At 33.3% G+C, this 22,492-nt stretch overlaps 1 protein-coding gene across 2 annotated transcripts in view; it reads left to right on the forward strand.

The window, feature by feature from the left end:
* LOC119604468 (LHFPL tetraspan subfamily member 3 protein) overlaps positions 1-22,492 on the forward strand; it is a 35,790-nt gene that overhangs the window by 6,796 nt on the left and 6,502 nt on the right. The window contains exon 1 of one of the 2 annotated variants that reach the window (XM_037957105.1): positions 15,253-15,273. The exons of the other annotated variant lie outside the window; for it this stretch is intronic. The gene's annotated coding sequence lies outside the window, so the exon portion shown is untranslated. Of the gene's footprint in view, positions 1-15,252; positions 15,274-22,492 lie in introns of those variants that run through there. 2 annotated transcript variants of the gene reach the window in all.

A 22,492-nucleotide genomic window follows, 5' to 3' on the forward strand; every position in this document is an offset into this window, starting at 1 on the left:
TCTTTTATGGTACCGTAGATGAAGCCTATTGAAAATGGTTAACATCGGTCCATTATTTCACCTAGCCCCCATACAAATGAACCCATCGAATAGGGCTTTTAAAACTTGTAATCAAACTATAGGCAATTTTGGTGATAATTCAATGAAATTTGGCACATGATCTTTTATGGTACCGTAGATGAAGCCTATTGAAAATGGTTACCATCGGTCCATTATTTCACCTAGCCCCCATACAACTGAACCCGCCGAATAGGGCTTTTAAGTTCATAATTATGTTTAATATACTCATATCTCGACAAAAAGCTGCAATAACCAAGTTGTATACAAGACTTGATGACCCCCACGATGACCCCTATGAAAAGCCCCCATCAAAATTTCACTTAAATGTCCACAATTTTATTCAACAATAAACGGCTTAAGTATGTATATCTAAGGCAAGGTACAATTCAACTTAAATGCTTTATTATGGCAACTAAATCACATTATATTTTTGTCAAAGGTGTAGGGTATAATATGGTCGGCCTCGCCCGACTATAATTTCTTAATTGTTTAACCGATGTTAATGATGTTTTTACTTTAGTTTGTTGTTATTGTTTTTATGAATTACAACTAATTATCTAGCTGGAACGGAGGCAATTCTTCTATACTATTCATTTAGACTTGACTCTAGCATTTTTCATTAAATACCTTTTTTTCAAGTTTGTATACCTTGATGTTTAACGGAAGTTTGATGTTTAAAGTTTTTTTTCAGTTTTTTTTTTGTTACTTGCCACAAATGAAAAAAAAAAAAAAAAACAGTTTAATTCACACGCTTCATTCATAGTTTGTACAAAATAGAGGTTAAACTGTGTCTTACCAAAACAATTTAGTTGAAGTTAGTTTTAGTTTTCTTTAATGTTTTTTTGTACCACCGAAATTAGTTGGTTAAGTGCACGTAATTTCAAATAGAAACAAAAATAACAATAGTAGGAAAACGGCAACAACAACAACTGCTACTAACTGATATCAAATACTCAACGAACTGTTAAGTTTTATGTAATTAAAACTACTTTGTACAAATTTAATGAAAATTAAAACAAACATTTCTGGTCTACTCTACATACAACACTAGAAACACACTCACACACACACACATTTAATTGTTTTAAAGACAATTTTTTTTTTAAATGTTAGTCTTAAAAAAAAATTAATAAGAAATTATAACAACATTTTTATTATCACGAATATTTAAATATATTTTGTAAACAACAACTTTAGTTACTAGACCACTATTAGGAAGCCGCTCAAAAACAAACACTTTCGTTGTATCGTGTTAACAGGCCGAATTTAATCTTAAAGGTTGTTGACATTTTGGTTTGTAAGAAAAATAAAAAGGTTTTCGCTTAAACACATACAAAATTTTGATACACATACAACTTCTAACAATTTAAAAATATACATAAATTTTTGGTGAGTTATTTATAGTTTCAAAATTTAAATATTCAGATTTTATTGCATCCTCTATAAAACGTCTTCCGCATGAAAAATTTTATATAAATATGGTTTACACTAGAATGGGTTTATATTTATAATGTAAAAACATTATGTTCTTCGGTACTTTGGTAAAACATATTTGAAAATTTTGGTTAAAAAAGAGATGTATTTATGACTGTTTGAACTGTATATCGGGAGAACATTTGTGGGCGGCATATTATATATTAAACATTTCTGATCAATAGAAGTTACTTTTAGTGGACTCTATCGTGCTAACTACAGACAGAGGGACATAGCTACATCGCCTTAGATCGACTTTAGACTTGTCTATATTCTGGACCATAATTTAGTCGATAGAGACTAATAGTCTGGGCTAGACTGTATTCTATAGTTTGTACTATAGTCTAGTAAGGCCTAAAGTCTGGACTATGGTCTAATTATACCCTACACCACTTTAGTGGGGAGGGTATATTGGGTTTGTGCTGATGTTTGTAACGCACAATAATATTGGTCCTATACCCACCTTAAAGTATACCAATCGGCTCAGAAACATTTTCTGAGTCGATTTAGCTATGTCCGTCCGTCTGTCCGTCCGTCCATGTAAACCTTGTAATCAAACTACAGGTCGCAATTTTGAAGATAATTCAATGAAATTTGTTACATGATCTTCTATTGTCCCAGGGACGAAGCCTATTGAAAATGGTTAACATCGGTCCATTATTTCACCTAGCCCCCATATAACTGAACCCCCCAATAGGGCTTTTAAAACTTGTAATCAAACTACAGGCAATTTTGGAGATAATTCAATGAAATTTGGCACATGATCTTTTATGGTACCGTAGATGAAGCCTGTTGAAAATGGTTTACATCGGTCCATTATTTCACCTAGCCCCCATACAACTGAACCCGCCGAATAGGGCTTTTAAGTTCATAATTATGTTTAATATACTCATATCTCGACAAAAAGCTGCAAAAACCAAGTTGTATGCAAGACTTGATGACCCTCACGAATTCCATAATAATAGGTTCTCATATGACCCTAGCCCCTATGAAAAGCCTCCATCAAAATTTCACTTAAATGTCCACAATTTTATTCAACAATAAACGGCTTAAGTATGTATTTCTAAGGCAAGGTACAATTCAACTTAAATGCTTTATTATGGCAACTATATCACATTATATTTTTGTCAAAGGTGTAGGGTATTATATGGTCGGCCTCGCCCGACTATAATTTCTTACTTGTTTTTTAATTTGGACTATACCTTAGTTAACAATCTGGTTATAGTTTATACAATTGACTGTCTAATCAAGTCAGTAGTGCCAATAACAGACAGCTGAGCAAAGTTTAGACTAAAGTCCGGTCAAATTTATAATCTGGACTATGGTCTAGTTAACAATTTGGACTACTTATTTCTCCATTGGGTATCACTCAGCATTGTGTGGAGAGCAGGACAGAGATCTTGAATGGTGTTGTTTATTGTCGACCAGTACGAGTTTAAACGGGTACACCATCCCAATCTAAGTTGTGTCTCGTTTGCAACGGGTGGGGGACGACCTCCCAGTATTATACTATGGCGGTGGGAATTAATGGAGTCTTCCACCGCCTTTTTGGTGGATAGTATTTAAATCTGTCTTGTATGAGCTTTCATCATCTATGTTATCCAGGTGTTCTTGGATGTCGCTCTCATACAGACGAAGATCTTTCCTGACATGCCCCGGGGGGAGGGTTTCTAACTTCGTTAGATGGTGTTTCTGGTGGCCCCTCCGATGACATACCAATAGGAACTGCTTTGACAGCATGATGTTATGTTCCATGACCGAAAGCATCTTCGTCTCGTCATGCAGGTGTTCTTCAGACGTCATTTGATTGCAGGCTGTTACTGTTCTAAGTGCTGCGTTTTGACAGCTTTGAAGCTTCTTCCATTGTGTGTCGCTGAGTATTTTACCACTCACCGGCCAATCGTTTGGTGGGTAGTAAACAAGGTTTCTTTTCCATTCCTCAAGTGTTGCCGGCTAGAGACTTGAGTACCTTGTTTCTACTTCGTATCTTGTTGCAGATTGCAGTGTGACACCAAGTATTTTGGGGTGATATACAGTCGGGATTTTTTCGCCATCGACTGTCACATCTAGTTCTAGACCTACTAAACGGCAAAGGTAAAACTATTGCCCGGAATCCATGTTGATGACCTACTGGATGTAGGGGTTGTTACAATTCCGGGAGAAATCGTGCCTCAGATGTCTTGGCAATTGGTGACAGGAGGGAGATAGGCCTGTAAGATTCTCCCTGGTTTGCACTTTTCAACAACTATATATCCAATTTTCAGACCTCGGGTATTATTAGGTTTGATATTAACAAATTAAGGATTTTTGTAAGGTACTCAACTCATCCACATTTTTCAGCATCAACCTTCGTAACCTCGCTCGTTGTAAAAACATATGGTCTGTTACTGACTCGAAGATCGTGTACCTTAATTACGATGCTCTTTTCGCCTTGTCTCTGTCGGAGTGCACTATAAAATATGGTGTTTCCGTTGAAGGATATCACGACCCTATCAACGTGTTTGGCTGGGTTCGACAGAGATCTGACAGTAGACCACAGTTTGCTAGCTCTGGAGGTGAGGTTACAGGTTTTTAGGTGATTTACCCACTTTTCCCACTTATAATCATTAACCAACTTCTGGTCTCTTAGTCCAGGTGGTGCAACTCCAGAGTTGCTGAAGCTTTCGTTGATGATAGTTTCAGGTTTCAAGACTTGTTTCTAAACTAATCGAAAGGCTGACATCCACACAGATAATTCACACATGGCATGGTGAACTGCAGGTTGTCCTAGAAGAGTGTGGTATGGCTGACTGTATCGGAGACCTTCTATAAGTCGACCGCCAATAGGAGTGTCCTTTCACAAGGCCAAGTGGTTATGGCGGTTTATGCTGAGGTGGTGCTGTGCCTCCTACGGAATCCATGCTGGTGGCGAGCATGTTGGATTGACCCTCCTTTTCATTAAGAAAAAAATAGTTCACTGAATGCAATCCCTAAGATTTTTCCAGTCAGTATTAGTCAGACATATCTGGAATAACACCACTTCCAAAATACTGGGATCTAACTTCGATGAATGCTTGACACTTGCAAAGAACGTGCTCCAGAGTTTCACTGTCCTCTCCACATGCTCTACATTCATCTGAATTCGCACGTCCAGTTTTGTATAGATGTGCTCGTAATCCTGTGTGTCCACTCAGAATACGTACTATCATACTAACCTCAGACTTATTTTGAGGATATTTCTCGTCTTGCTCTCATCAAGGTCACCCCATAGGATCTTTGTAGTTCTACCCACCGTTTCATTATTCCAAGAGGCCTTATGGTACACTCTCACCCATATTTTTAATTCAGCTTTTATTGCGTCAAATTGTTTTGCATTCGTCAGGTTAACTACCTCGAGCTCCCTTCTCTTTAAAGCTATTATCCTCGCCCTTTTGTATCCGACTACTCCCGAGTGGCCTGGTACCCATATGATGTAAACCTTACCTCTGAGAGAGTATTCAGTTAAAGCTTTCTTACAATACAATACTGTCTTAGACTTAATTCTATCACCTGATATCGCCCTAATTGCCTTCTGGCTGTCGATAAATATATTTAGCCCAGTGGGCGCCATACATATTCTAATCCAATTCCTTTGTTGATCGGACTTCTGACTGGAAGCTTGTGTTATGATTAGGTTAGTATATTTCTGTTTCAGGGTCTTTAATATAGAACCCTAGGCGCACTTTGTACCCCAATATGGAATTATCCGTGTAGCAACGGATTTATACTGGTATTTGCTCTAATGTTCCGCTTGACCAAGACATTCTATCTGGGATCAGCTTTTCAAAGTTTCCGACATATTCTGTGTTTGGTATGCTATCAGTCAGGTCCGATGATTGTGTATAACCTTCCAATGTGTCCAGTATACATTGATGACGTGTCCTATAAACGCTAATAAATAAATTAATATTTAATTCTTGCAATGTTTTGATATTAACAGTTCAACTTTATTGAAATAGTCGATAAGTGTGTTAAATAAAATTTGGCTAATGTAAGCGGGCATTGCTCCCATCAGACCCATCCAAACTTTTGTTTATTTTTTCATCACCAAGATATCTATCAAAATGTAATTAAAATGCTTTTAACGCAATTTTGTTGAAGATAAATTATTAAAGTTGTCAACGCTAGCTGGAGGGTTTTTCGCTCAAAAACATGTTTAATTGTTATCGGAGCATATTTAGTTTTTTCCCATTTTTATATAAAATAAATTGTACATATTCATATAAGTACCGTATATCAATCACATTTATTGTATTTTTTTTAACGTCACACTTTCATTTTAGCCATAATTACAATCAAGTATTAGTACTGGACACTCCTGGTACATTATTCTCCAAAAAAAAAATCACAAAAGAAAATACAAAAAAACTAAACAATTTGAAAAACTTGATCGGGCCATTAAAAGTTATACAACTTTTTAGGCTTTTTTTGTTTAAGAAAGTTTAAAGAAAGAAAAAATGAAAACAATTCAATGAAATTGTTTAATTTAACAACAAAATTCATATTCATACTCGAACAATTATTGTTTATACAATAAATAGCTGCCTGGATGATGACTGGTTGGTGGTTGGTTGATCGGTATCTTGAATGGATGATGTTGTGAAAAATATTGTTGCAATTAAGTGTAAATTGATGGAATGTCTAAATGAACAAGTATGAGCATTGTTTTGTTGGACGTTCCTTTAGTAAATTTTTCTTTTCTTTTTTTCTTGGTCTTCATATATTGGCCGCCTTTGTCTGAATACGGAAAGTGGAGTTTTTTTTTCAGTTTTCTTCTCTATATTTGTCTGCAGTTTTGCTTGTAGTTGTTGCTTTTTGGAGAAATTAAAACCAAACCAAATGGTCAGTTAGCCAGTCTGTCAGTCAGTTAGTCGTTACAAATGTTGTTTGAATGCTTTATGTGTTTCATTTTTCTGCTTTTTTTTTTCAATATTTTTTTTTTTTTTTGTTCATTTGCAGTTGATTTGTGTAGAGTCATACCTATAATTCTTGAAGTTTATTTATCTCAACTAACCACAGACGAATATGAATGTCTATCCGTCCGACTGTTTATCTGGTTGTCTGTTGGTTTACTTTACTTTCTACTTGTAAAGTACATACATACTTTTTTACGTACATACATTCAAAAGCGTACTATTCTGTGGTTTTCAAGATGCTGTTTAGAGGTTTCACATTAAACGTACGGAAAGAAAGAAAATCAATTAAAACTTGTAAACAAAAATAAATAGAAAATATCGGTCAAGTCCAAATCACTGAAGCACTACAGTTTACGAACATTAATAAATGAAGGTTTCACCTAATTTCATACACACAGAAAACAGATCGATTGGAAATCGGTTACCATGATAAATATTCAGTTAAATTAATTAAAATTGTATCGCTGTTATTGAAAAACTGTATAATTAACCGATTTTCTATACTCAGTATTAAAAAACCATAATAATAATCGAATTGTGGTTTTAACAATTTCCAAATCAATAACTTGAACTGAATTGTATCGGTTATTAAATTCTTTTGTTAATTCAGTAAATGCAGCCGAATTTTATTTAGGATTAAAACTTTAAAACATCAAATATTAGTCGCTGTAACCGAAAATCAGTAGAAAGTAAAAAATATTGATCATTGCAACCAATTATCAATTGGGAAAATTATTTAAAATACTATTGCGGTTAAAGGAACCAAATTCGGTGTTCACAACCGATTATTTGATAATTATAGTTGACGTTAACAAAAATAAATAAATAAAACGAATTTATAATTTAAAAAAAATCTAATTACATTTGAAGATAACTTAATGCTGATAAAAAAAGGTAATGTTTAGTCCATTATATATCTTAAAATCTATTGTGTGCGTGGAAAGGTAGCTTTGGAAATGTTGGACAGTATGAAGAGCAAAATCCCAAGTACATACCATCAAAATCTCAAAACAAGAAGGGAAATGTTGCTGGTTTATATTTATAAGTTTGTATTTACATACATACATATTCATATTTTATTGTAAATGTTTTAAACAAAATAAAATTTATTTTAAAATACACATAATCCACAAATTGGTTTTCAATAAATAATATTTCAGTTGCGTATACCGATAATTTCAATCCAGATTACCGAATAATAATTTAAAATAGTTGTGTACACCATATATTCAGTAATAGTAAACGAATTTTACAGTAATTGCAATCGAATTATGGCATAGTTGTGAGAACCGACTGAATTCGATTGGAAACAAATTCGGTTGTCACAATGAATCTGTTTTCTCTGTGTATGTATGTAGTTTGGAACTACTATTAGATCAGCTCTTTTCGGCAATTAAATTGCACTCCAGGTTTTGACGGAAATCTACACACAGAAAAAAGATCGATCGGAAATCGATTAGAGCTACAAATAATTAGTTACTGTAAATAAATATTAATTGCAATTATTAAAAATCTCTAAATTTAACTAATTTTTTACAATGAGAACTGAAATAACATAAATATAATCGAATTAAGGTTCACATAATCATTAAGTCAGTTAATTTGACCAATTTGAGCTTTTTAAACTTTTATTTTATTATTTCGTCAAGTATAACCATATTTTAATTAATAATTGTTCCTTGTAATTGTAAATATCAGTACATACAATTAAACATACGGTTAGATTTATATATTTAGTATTAAAAGAAGATATTAATTATTGTAACTCCATATTTCTATAAACAGTATAAAATATGCAATTATCATAAACACAGTAAAGCCTGATTTGGTATTTCCAACCGAAAGATTATAAATTTCGGTTATCTTGATTACAATAAAGCTTTATTCGGTATTTCTAACCGACTACATAATTCAAACGGAAAAACTTTTATTGACATTTTAAAAATAATTAGTTCTAAAAATAAAAAGAAACAATCAACAAACAATTTTAAATTTTTTATTGAAAAATTTTTTTTTATTCATAAATAAAATTAAAATCTATTAAAATTTAAGAATAAAAAAGTCTATTTTGGCTGACGGTTTTGAGGTGCATAATTTTAAGTGAATGAAAAACGTTTCCCTGTACCAAATTAGCAGAAATAATAATGTTTCCTTTCAAAAAATTTTGTGGCTGGACGGATCAATCCATTACTTACAAACATTTACATATGTATGTGCTTCTGCTTTAGCTATATGTTCAATGCGCGAAACCTGAATGACAATATACCATCGTACATGGATAAGGCAAGATCAGTTGAAATAAACATTTGAATGCAGATGAGTTTTAAATTTTAAAATTCTTGTGTTATGTTAAGAAGTGAGATCTAACAAAACGTTTTATACTTTTTTATGTACATATGTATTTATAAACATTTGAAATTTGCTATAAATAAATAAAAAAATCTATATAAAAAATTTAAAATTGAAATTGATCCTTAAAAAAGATATTTTCGGTATTTCTCACCGAATTATTTTTTTAATTAGTTGGGTGTACCGAATTTTTACACTACAATTACCCTTACTATAATCGAAAATTCGGTAGTAAGAACCACTAAGTGTTCTAAAAATGTAGTAAAAGCAAAAGAAATATTCGGCAACTGCAATCGAATCACAAGATAGTACGTAGAACCGACCTAATTCGATTGGAAACAAATTCGGTTGTGACAACGAATCTGTTTTCTCTGTGTAGCAATAAGTTCTGCTTTTTCAACTGTCGGAATAATGGGCCAGGAACGACAGATCGGTTAGTCTGGAGTCAATGCTGGACCCATAGCTAATGCAATTCTGCCAAATCTACTTGCTGTTCGATTTTATACCCCATTTGACTAATGCCTGTTTTTGTATATAATAAAGTAGGAGCTGCCAACTTTATTATGTATAATTTGGAACAAAAATTTCGTTTAACCTGATCGTAGGGTATTCTAAATCAAAACTAATCCTCGAATGTCAGTAGTAATAAATGGTATGGCGAGACATTACGTCATAACTTTTATATGAATTAAGAGATGTTGGAATAATTATGTCGGGGGAAGAAACTATATCTGGTGTATCAGACATATCTGGTACACCAAACCTCTCTCGAGTTATCTAGCAGAAATGGTTGGTTGCGTAGTGTCTATGTTCGGAACTTTATTCCAGTCAGGACTATAGTCAAGTGAATAGTCAGTCTAATGAATAGTCTGAACTTTAGTTTAGTCATTAGTCTGGGCTATAGTTTAATATCGATTCAATAATCTACTATAGCCTATAATATGAAATACTGTCTAATCTTTCGTTTGAACTAATGTTTAGTCTATATATAGTTTGGGCTATATACCAATCTATAATATTGACTATATGCTATTATATATTCTGGACTATAATCTTGTCGATAGAGTAAACAATAGATCGTGACATTTTATATTGCCAAATAGTCTGGGATAGACTTTATTCTATAGTTTGTACTATAGTCTAGTCTGGACTATGACTTAGTCTATATATTGCACTAAACTCTAAAGTCCGGTCTGGGGTCTAACTTTTAATCTGGACTATAGTCTAGTCTAGTTAACAAACTGGACTATAATCTAGTGAATAATCTGAAATATAGTAAAGTCTACAGTGTATACTATTGACCGATCTGTAATCTAATCTGTAGTGTCTAGATTATATTTTAGTCTATAGTTTGAATTATAGTTTTTTCTATACCATAGACTATAGACTTGTTTATGAATAGACTGGTCAATAGTTGAATCTATAGTATGGATTATAGTCTGAACTAATTTAGTGAATACTTTGGACTATAGTATAATCTATTCTGAACTATAGCTTAGTTTATTGTCTGGAATGTAGTTAATAGTTCAAACTAAAGTTTAGCCTATAGTCTGAGCTATAGACCAGTCTATAATATTGACTATAATCTAGTCTATATTTTGGACTTTAAATTAGCCAATTGAATGGGCAATAAATAGATTGCAACATTTAAGAGCTAGAAATTAGGTTAGGTTGATAGGAGAATGTAACTAAATCAAATCCGAAGTAATACACATAGGCCATTATCGGGTCTATTTCGCGCTCCTTTTCAAGGCAAATGTTTGTTCGTAAAAACAAAAACCTTATATAGTATTCACAGAATGTATTATCGTCCGATGTTCAGAAACTCAGTTTCCTGGATAAAATTCCTAAGAATTTTCCAATAAGTATTCGTGAGGGATGTTATATCCGGAATAATATCACTCCAAAGATATTTGAATCTAATTGCGCGCGAAAGCTTGGCAAAGAAAGTTCTGCAGAGTTTCACTGTCCTCTCTATATGCTCAACATTTGTCTGAAACCGCACGACCAATTTTGTATAGCTGTGCCCACAGTCGTACCATTATAGGATCTTTGTGGTTCTATCCACCGTTTCAATACTCCAAGAGGATTTATGTGTTTCTCTCATCCACATTTTTAATTTTGCTCTCATTGCGTCAAATGGTTTTGCGTCCGTCAGGTTAACTATCTCGAGCTCCCTTCCCTAAAGCTTTTACATTCGCTCTTTCGTTGCCGACTACTCCTTCCTCTGGGAGAGTATTCGGCTAGAACTTTCTTACAATCCAGTATGGTCCTAGATTTAACTTTATCATCTGTTATAGCCCTATCGGTAAATATATTATACCCTCTGGTAGCCATATTTATTCTAAACCAATTTACACATTCTGTTATTGCTCGGACTTCTGCCTGGACGCTATTGTTGTGATTAGGTAATATCTTATCTCTTTCTGGATCTTCTATATAGAACCCCAGGCCAACTTTGTCCCCCAATTTAGGAGAAAAATGTTTGATGGACCATATAGGCACCAAGTTTAATTAATGTATAATTTTTCAATGACGATCGATACAAATTTCCCACTGTGCTTTATAATCAACAAAATTCCCCTAATTACGTTTTTGCGAATAAAATCCGAAACCCTGAAAGTCCCAATTATCTAAAAGTAATGAAAAATGTTTTTTCTTTATTTCTCTCTCTCTCTCTGAATTTCTTATAATAGTTTTTTTTTGTGGTTCAAATGAAGATGGATGCATAAATTGTACGTAGACTAATAGACAGATAGACAGACGAATAGTCAGTTAGTTTGTCCATATCTACATAAATATTTATGTATTTTATTTGCTTATAATAGAGTTGGAGATGAATGTGATGAAAATGAAGTGAAATTAATTTTATAAACATGCGATCTCTTTATTACCGGCTTTTTTTCTTCTCCTGCATTTTTTCTTCATTTGCTTCCAACTAACTGATAGCACATGTCGTTAAGGTAATGGTGGCTGGTTAGTCGGTTGGTTGTATGCCAAGCTTAATGATCTGCACTCTTTGTGTCTTAATGCATTTGCTGTCTGATAGAGAAATATCGATTGCCTTTTTGGGTCTTTTGGGCGTGAGAGTACACTCGTTAAGAAAATGTTAGTTAAAAAGTAATGAAAAATCAAAGTTTGTTTTTTGAAACCTTCAAAGAAAAATGTTTTGTATATCTATTGTTTTCTTGGGTGTATGATCGTTGAGAGAACAGAGTAGCCTGTCCACTTTTCAATCGCCATAATCGATCAATTTATATGTCACAAATACCCCTTTATTTACTCAGCAAGCCTGAGAATGTGGAACAATTGTAACTTATGAATGTAAATTGAAAAGAAAATCCAAAGATATACTCAATAAATAGACTACATTTAGTCTTATAGACTTGGTCAAACTCATTTGTCTGCTCTAAAATTGTACAACATTAAACACAAATACTTAAGCGTACTCATGGAAATAATATGAGTTTTCAAACAGTTGTGAGCGAAAAAATATCTCTGGACATTTCTTTAACGAAATTTTCGTTTATTTAGTTTTCATAAAAGGAATCTTTTCTATATTAAATAAATTCTTTTCTTCAGGTGTTCATTCACTCAGGACTATAAATGTTTAAGTTTATGTTTCTATATGCAATATTATAGAAAATTCAAAAAGTACTTTTGAAGAACGATAATTTATCAAAAAGTCCGCTTTTTTAGATTCCCATTTACCTCGCTCAATTTCATGTTTCTGGGGTCAATATTATAGAAAACCCAGAAAGTATCAGTTAAAGAACGAAAAAGTGCCAAAAAATACCCTTTTATAGGTTTTCATTTTCAATGAAATCAATCAAATTTTCATAGAAAATTCAAAAAGTACCATTTGATGATAGAAAAGTACCAAAAAGTCCCTTTTTTATATTTTAATTTTTATTGAAATTTTCAAAGGTTGTCTCGAATTTTTTTGCTCATAACTCTGTTATTTATGGACTGATTTTAAATAGGAAACCTCTTGAAAGCTTGCCTGACAGAATTGTTGAAGATTTGGGGTCTGAAGGTATTTGGAAATCAAAAACTTTATTTCAACAGATAGACGGACAGACAGATCGACGGTCATAGCTTAATCAACTCCGCTATATATAAGGACTCAGAATACACTTGTATAATAATAAAAAACCTCCAAAGGTAACATGAGTACTCGGGAAGAGACCACAGGTTTGAGTGCCTCTGTAGCTTTTATGACTACGACTACTTGAAGTCTAGCATGAGCTTGGTAAGCGCCAGTATTACCATGGTCGCTAATCCATCAGACTTACTAGACAGGACAGCTTCCATTACTCTGACTGTCTTTACATTACGGAAGGATTATACCAGGCTGATCGAGTTGCTCATGATGCTCTGAAGCTCTAAGCAATTGAATGTGGAAAATGCTAATCGGGTTTCGAAGGCCTATGATTGTATGTCCATTACAAAACAATTTATAGAGCAGGGTGACAATGCCCTCAAAAATTCCGTAATTTGGCGTTTATTACGGGAAAAATAATCTTAATTTTTGGTCCACAAAATGATTTTTAGTGGGTTGGAGAGGCATATTATTTTTGCTTTTTATCGATATTGGTGTCAAAATTTTCGAAATTTTAGAGGTATTCCTCCAAAGAAGTGTTGCACGGGACACCCTACTGTATATTTATTAAAAGATCTTTTCTTTCATAGAACTAAATTTTTCAGAATTTTGGGGTTTTAAGGATTATGTGAGTGGCTGCCAATACCTTGTACAGTTTTGAACTATATGCCCAAAACGTTAAAGAAGTTACTTTCTCAGTACTTGACTTTGTCGCCACCTAAGCTCTGCCGGTGATGGAATATTGATTTTAGTTGATTGATCAGTTTTGTATGTTATGTTAAAATTATCTTCTGTCATATATAATTATTTAAAATACAATATCCTACTATGGAAAAGAAGAGTATAGAATAACTAGAGTATTAAATCTTTGACATTGGTTCCGCAAGAATCCAGCCTACATATTGTATCATACAAAGGGTACTATTTGACTAGTATGATTTCCGAGGGTATTGTTAGAAAGGTTAAGTTGATAGGAGGATGTATAATATATCAAATCCGAAGAAATACACCTAGGCCATTATCGGGCGCACCTTTTCATGAATGTATATGTTCACTGAATGTATTATTATTAAATGTTCAGAAACTCAGTTTCCTGGACGAAATTCCTAAGAATTTTTTAATCAGTGTTAGTCAGGAATGTTATTTCCGGAATAACATCACTTCCATGAAACTTGGATCTTAGTCTTAGTTCAGCTTTTGTTGCGTCGTTAACTACCTCGAGCTCCCTTCCCTTAAATGCTATTACATTCGCCCTTTTGTTGCCGACTACTTCCGAGTGGCCTGGTACCCATATGATGTAAACCTTACTTCTGGGAGAGTATTCGATTAAAGCTTTCTTACAATACAATACGGTCTTAGATTTAATTCTATCACCCGATATCACCCTAATTACCTTCTGGTAAATATATTAAGGTCTGTGGCCGCCATATTTATTCTTATTACATATTCCGTTATGGTTCGGATTTCTGCCTGTAGGCTTGTGTTATGATTAGGTTAACTGTAGTATATTTCTGTTTCTGGGTCTTCAATATAGAACCCCAGGCCCATTTTGTCCCCCAATTTAGAGCCATCCGTGTAACAACGGATTCCTACTGGTATTTGCTCTAGTGTTCCGCTTGACCAAGACATTCTATCTGGGATCAGCGTTTCAAAGTTTCCGACATATTCTGTGTCTGGTGTGCGATCAGGCTACATATTCTCCTACATATCGCCCAGAACCGATGTGTCTTGTTGATCCTATCCTCTATGTGATATCTCCATTTTAATTTCCGGTCAAGGATTACACATAAGTACTTAACTTTGTGTGTCACCGGTATCTTCTTGCCCAGGAAGCAAGGTTCAGTATACGTAGAAGTTTTTGTCTTTCTTGTGAAAGGAAAGATTTCTGTCTTCGCCGGATTAACATTGAGGCCTCTCGGTTGAGCCCAGCTTAAGGCCGTATTAAGAGCCTCCTTAGCTCTTCTACACATGTAATTTTGTTAGAAAACGTTTATGAAATAGCAAATATTTAAGGTATCATTTTAGTCATTATCAACTTTTTCTGATTTATAAACTTTCGCAATAATAGTTTTTTAATTGAAATCAAACCTGATGAAACTTATTTATGGTTTCTTATAAAAACTCCCTCTCTATAATCAAATTTTCCCACCATGATAACTTTTCTCCATTACATCAATATTTGACTAACATTCCACCCTCAATTGTAATTTAAAACAATTTTTCATAATATCTTTAAGATAGTGTTTACGATACAGTATCTCCAGACAATGATGGATTTTCCATTATGGTTTATTAACAAATAATTTTTCTTTCTTTTTTTTTTGTAGGAAAAAATACAAATTTTCCCAAACAAAAGTGAGTCATTCGCAAATTTTTCTACTACAAAAGTAACAAAATCTATGAATAGTTTTGCAATTTAATGTGTGTGTGTATTCATAAGTAATTGTATCTGGTATCTGGGAGATTGTTAATGCTGTTTGTAGACGCAGTTGAAGTTGTTATTGTTTATGTTTTTTAACTTTATTAAGTTTTTTGATATTTTAATAAACCTGTTGTTTGGTAATTCTATATTTAGAAACGGAAAGGAACTTATATGTACAGTGAATACTATTAAATTAAATTGAATTGTATTCAAATTTATTATTTTTGGTTTTCGATTAAATTTATAAGAAATTCCACTCCTTATCGCGCAACCGTTAAAAGGTAGCGAGAGGTGTGTCCCGGCTAAATGAAGAATGTCAAATATTTCTCACACATTGAAAAAGGAAATTCAATAATAAAATATTTATTAAAAACTAAAAACTTTACCGATCTGTTAAGAAATTAAACAAATTAACTAAATAAATATTTAAATAGTAAAAAGAGAAATTCGATTTGAAAGCCAATTAGTTCTTTAATTTAAAATTTAAATCAAAAGGGTCATTAATCTATAAAAATGTCTATATAAAACGCCAACATTCTTTTTAAAGTTTTACCACTGGATTTCTCTTAAAAGCGTTAAAAATCTTTTGCCAATTTGAATCTGAAATTATTCACTGTCATCTCTTTATGTATTTCAAATACCATTTCGGTGTGAATAAACTGAATTGTAAGTATTTACGACTGCTTATATATGGCTGCCTCAAATATATAATTGGAAATAGTTTTTTTTTTTGTTATCACTTTCAAATCTTTTATACCATTTTTGTCTAAAATCAAAAGTTGTTCGCTTTCAATGACCGTAAAAGATGATTTATATGACGTAATTATTTAAAAATGTTCAACAGTAGTCTCTGTCGTAAATGAATAATGTAAACATTGGATTATGATAATTCTTAGACAAATAATTTGGGTTTGAAATATTTAAATAGATTTTTGTTATTCATTGAATGTTGACTTTAAATTGTTGGTTTGGTAAATAAATTCTATGCGTGCTTCTTTGTAATCCCTTTTGTAAGCATTCATAATGCGCTGTTTAATCATTAAAAATTATTTTTTTTTTGGAATTTTGTAAATCAGTTGAAGGCCAATTCCTATATTATGTTAGATAAGAGGGGCACTATAATCCGATATGGATATTTTGAGCAGCCCTTTTCAAGCCCTTTGCTCAAGTACTCGAGCTATCCAATCTCTTAACATAGTAGTCCCATTGGAGAATGACAGGTGTCATGAGTCAAGCTCAATCTAACCCCGACAGGGGGAAAGGCCATTACTGGTTAGAGCCGATAGAAGGGACGGACCCAATATCAGGTGAAAACATCCTATTGATGTTATGAGAAATACTCTGTCCCTACAAACATACTCATCATCTAAAGACTCACCCCAGTACATTCCTGGACCTCTTAAAGTCGCCCAAGCACACTACTGAAATGGATCTGTTGTTTCGGCAACAGTAATTGGTGGATCGAAACTCAGATCTATATTTAATTAGCCACTTTAGAGTGAACTCCAACATACTCAACCATGAAGGAAAATCGCCAATAAATTAAAGATTAAGATATTAACAACTACACCAACGTCTCAACAAACACCTTCGCTACTTCAGTCTTTACAGTCAGCTCAAATCCAACATTTAATTAACCTTGCCCTGTGGTTTGTACCGCTCCTAGAAACTAGGGGCGGTAACAGGACTTTATCCAGACCAGGATAGGTAGTTAGGTAGGTTGGTTGATAGAATACACCTAGGCCACTATCGGGCCTGTTGTGCGCTCCTTATCATGAAAAAAATAACCAGCCAGGATAAAGTCTTGCGGGCAACTGGCCACCCGTAGTACTAGAATATGTGGTACTCTGGTTCTACCCCATATCAAATCATTGCAAGGAAAGGCCGAGAATACATTTGATTATCACTAGTTTATAGTCACGACAGACTAGAGATATTGGTAGCACCTCTATACCCCGGGGTTGTAATACACCAAGATCGGGTCTTCATCAAAGAAACATGCCCCGAGGGGGGTTGGTATATGAAGTTTGTAATTTCTATAATATAATTTTCCGACCTTATAAATTATATATATTCTGGATCCTTATAGATAGCGGATTCGATTTATCCATTTGTCCGTCGGTCTGTCCGTTTGTTTGTCTGTGTGTATGAAGTGCTTTACGTGAACACTTGCCGCGTTGGCCTAGTTTCACGGTGGTCTTTTTCATCCACTGGGTGACGCCCCTTTTGTGTATCTTACACGCAGGTGTCAATTTTTGTACATGGTTCTGCCGGTCCATGTACAAGCACTTTCCTCAAGTACTCTAGCTATCTAATGTCTGACCATTGCTGCACCGTTGCTTAACTTCCGAGATGCAAAAATATCACAACCGTTTACAACCACGCAGGTGGAATGGCCTCTGTTGAGTCGGCAACAGTACCTAGAGACGTAGAAAACGGTAGACACCCATAGAGAACAACATCCGCACACTCACTCTGTGTATTCGGGAGAGAAAACGTATCATATACCTTTAACAACAACTCTTTTCCAACGCTTATTCCCACAGTCATTCCTCTGTTGGATATCTGTTGTTATCAGCACCGAACTTATCCCGAATTATATATTTCACAGTGCATCAGCCTTTTAACCGAATATGGGTTTAAACCACAGCCACCACGTGCACCCCGAAGGGACCTTTCCAATAACCGGGACAAAAGTCCGAAACTCTGCCCTGCGGGCTACCGGTTTCCCTGCTACCCGATTATGTGGTTCTCTGGTTCGACCCCAAGGAAAGGCCGAGGATACATTTCATCATCGCCAATTTATAGTCCCGGCAGACTAGAGGTACCGGTATTGTAATAACACCAAGATTGGGTCTTTCATCAAGGTAACATACCTGATATCTGAGGTTGTGCCATAAGCAGTACGTTGACCAAAACCAAAGCTTTGGTAATTTAAGTGTTCATTCATCCGATTGAAACGAGTCAACACTAATAGTGAAGTGGTTCTTATTTTTAGATGAATTGGTCAAATCTGGTTACACGACACGTCATTAAAGTGTAATGGACATATTAAACGGTTATACACAAACAATGGACCGCATACAGGAAACATAAATTGTCGGAAACTGCAAGAAATTGGTAAAACTGCAAGAAATTGGTAATTGGTATAAGAGTTCGTGGTCAAGCGAACTCTTTTAGGAATCTTTTGTTAAACTTTAAACTGTATGCTGGCCTGTGGATCTACATTGAAAACTTGAAAAAGAAAATATTCTACCATCTTTCTAATCACAACACAAGCTTTTCGACGGAAGTCCATGCTATAAGCGGATATATATAATGGATTTAATTGAATATGGTGCCAAGACAGGCTAACATATTTACCGACTGTCAGTAGGTAATTAAGTCGATATCAGCTGATAAGTTTCAATGTAAGACCATGTTGGTCTGAGTGATGTGGGTACCGGTCTTTTGGAGATAATTGGAATTAAAAAGCGAATATACTTGCTGTAATGAGTGGTACTTAACTTGACTTTAAGTGCAAAACTGTTCTACTCAACGAGGGCTGAATGAAGAAAGACATTGTCATTGCCAGACATTCATCGAAATTAGATCTTAATACCTCGGTTTCGATGTTATGTTATATATCATATCCCTAAGGAACTTTAATTGAATAATTTTGAAGAACTACGCCCACAAAATTGAATTTCTGAATATTGAACTATTTCTTTTATAAATCTCTATATAAGGTTTTTCGATCAACAGATTCCAAGAATAGGTGGACTCAACAAGTCCGATAGCTACCTAAGTGCTTTTTTATATCTGATGAGATGTACATTCATCTTTCAATGATATCTGAGGCCTTCACAAAACAAACCTACGGACTTCGCTATATACAAGAAATTTTTAATATTTTATATGATTCCAAAATTACAAACTTACTGTCCATTCTCGCTAAGGTGAAGGTTATAAAAAGAGCATAAATTGAGAAATCTATTTTTCTGACACTGTTTAGTATAATTTAAAGAAAATCTTAACATAAGAAAATTGCCAACAGTTATCGTCTGTGATAATGATCAAATTTTAACAAAAGTTTTCACGAAAAAAAAGGGCATGAATTTCAAAGAAATTAACAAATTTTCACATGGGATTTCAATATATTTTATTTATCGTGCAAATACAAGAGAAAGGTGTGAAATCTTTGAAATACAAAATGATAAAAAATATATGTTAGTAATTTGTTAAACATAAAGACAGACAGACTCTAATACAAATATACACACATACATACAATGATGAAGTTATACATACGTCAAGTTAATGTCTAACTGCTTAATGAATGAAATGAGCAGCAAAGAAAATTTGTTATAGAAATGTTAAAATAAATGTGAAAGTACTCTGGACATTAAATGATATGTTTTTTTTTTGTAAATTACTTTCCATAATTGTTATTTAGTTGTTTGTTAATGACTTTGGGTTTGTCATTTAAGAGATATCCTGCAATCAATACTAACCATATAAAGTACATATGGATGTAGTTATTTTTAAATGGTTTGATTTTGAATTCGATGGCATTTCACTTTCATTTAAAGCTCAAGGTTGTTTAAAATTATTAAGAAATTAATTGAAATTTTACTAAAATAGTAAGGTCGTTTATGTTTGAAGAAATCTATTTAAAATCTGACGCTCCCTGCTATTTCCATATTCTTTGAATCTGTATTTTAGGTTATATTTTTTGCTTTATTTTGCTATAGCATTTTGAATGCAATTTATATTTTTAAATTTTTAGTAAAATTTAACAATAAAAAGGAAACAATAACTGAGAAAATAATCATAAAATAACAATTAAAATATGAACACGAGTTCAGCTAAGAGCAACTGCTCTAGTCGCTTAACGAATTAAAGCAAAAATGCAATTTTTTTACTTTCACATATTAAATAATAAAAAAAAATATTCATGGAAATTTATATAAAACAAATTTAAAAAAATGCTATATTTCTATCTATAGATATTCATATCTATATGCAAATACATATAGTAGTCTGCCCCTAAGTAACAAGAAGATAAATCGAATATATTCGCATGGACCATTGTCCGATTTTATGTATTTTCAAAAGGTTCCTTCTATACATATAAGTTCTTTATTAAGTTCCATGACGATCGGTCCATAATTGACCGTAACAAATCTTGACGTTTACAACAACAATTTACTCTTGCCCAGAGAACAGTAGACTTTCTTTATTGAGATTCAAAATTTGGTCTAGGTCATAAAATAGACAAAATTCTACAGATTTTAGCAAAGTTTTATGTTGCTTATTATAATAGAGTTTTATCACGATATTGATAATAATACGAGGTTTAATAATATCAGATTTTCAGAAGGTAGACTAACTATGATCCTAATATAGTAATTAATTTCTTAGAATATAAACCATTCATTTTGTTGAAGCCTTTAGACGGCGAAACGGCAGAGCCGATTTTCTTTCATGACCACCTATAAAAAATTCTAAAAAGTAGAATAGCTCAAAAACTGCTACAGCTAGAGTCCTCAAATTTTGTTTGGACAATTTTGATATCCATATAAACATATGGGGAAAAAATGGGCAGCATAGCTATAGTGGGCATGGCACCCCATATGAAGAATATGTTAAATTAGTATATCTGAGAAAATATAACAGTTAGAGTTCTCAAATTTTGTCGGAACCAGTTTAGTGTCAATATAAGTATTGAATGAAAAAATGGTTGGACTTGAAATAGGGGGCGTGGCACCTCCCATATGAATTAAATATTATGTCTGAAATCTTCAAATTTGCACAAAAAACTTTAACTTCCATTTCAACATTTGGTCAGAAAAATTGGTCGGACTTTCATTAGGGGACTCGGAACCTCCCATATGAATTAAATACAAAAGTTCGTATTTCTAAGAAACTATTAGAACTAAAATCCTCAAATTTTGCACAAACAACTTTGACATCTATGTGAACATTTGGGTTATAAATTGGCGGACTAGCAATAGCGGGCGTGAATTATACATACAAACCCCCCTTCAAAAAATGTCTTAAACGTCTAAAATTGACTTGTAACCATTTGTATTGCAATGAAACTCAACAAAACTAACTGTTATTTAAAAAATATATCATTTTCCCAAATTTAATGAGAATCGGCCCATGTTTGACCCATACTCCTATATAAAGCCTCATTTAGAAAATTTTGCTTTTTATCAATAAATTGTTTAAATACTTTGGAATTAAGGTAAAATTCAACATAAAAGTTTCTTTATGAAAAATAAAAATTTTAAAAATATTCTCATAGTGTCAAAAATATTTGTTGAATGTTCATTGGTTAAAAAGATAAATGTGGTGCTAAAAAGTTACCAAAATACAGTTTTTATCCGTTTATTCCCTAAAGGGGCCGAATTTGAAAAAAGTACCAGACACCTGTTCGCTTATTTTTTAAATGAACGTTTTTGTATCTTTTCTAGTTTAGGAGATATGAGGTTACCAAATTTACCCGTTTTTACACTTTTTTACCCCCTAAACATTCTAATTTCCAAAAATTCCGTCTTAGTGGATCTATTTGGTGGGAGACCAATTTCCTGTTTTTTGTAGTACCCTAATGTATATTCACAATTATTTTATGAATTTGCAACAATGTGAATTTGTACATATGTAGTGTTTTTTTTTTTTTGCAAATACAATACAACATTGTAGAAAATTATAGACAATTTAAATCTATAAGTCTCCAACAGATAAACGTTTTGGTTACGTTGTTCGTACAAATACCTTACAATAAGCTGTTTTTTATACCCTACACCAGTATAGTGGGAAGGGTATTATGTGTTTGTGCTGATGTTTGTAACGCACTAAAATATTATTACTATACCCACCTTTTAGTATACCGATCAGAACTCAGAATCACTTTCTGAGTTGATTTAACGATGTCCGTCCATCCGACCGTCCGTGTGTCCATGTAAACGTTGTTATCAAAGTACAGGTCGCAATTTTCAAGATAATTTGATGAAATTTGGCATACATGATTCTTTTGACCCAAGGACGAAGCCTATTGAAAAATGGTTAAAATCGGTCCATTATTTCACCTAGCCCCCATACAACTGAACCCCCGAAAATGGCTTTTGAGCTCATAATTCTGTATAATATAAATGTATGTCGATA

This window comes from Lucilia sericata, unplaced genomic scaffold (assembly GCF_015586225.1).
Source record: "Lucilia sericata isolate MDLA Ls3-8-SP2 unplaced genomic scaffold, ASM1558622v1 Contig000397F_arrow, whole genome shotgun sequence".
Lineage (NCBI taxonomy): Eukaryota > Metazoa > Arthropoda > Insecta > Diptera > Calliphoridae > Lucilia > Lucilia sericata.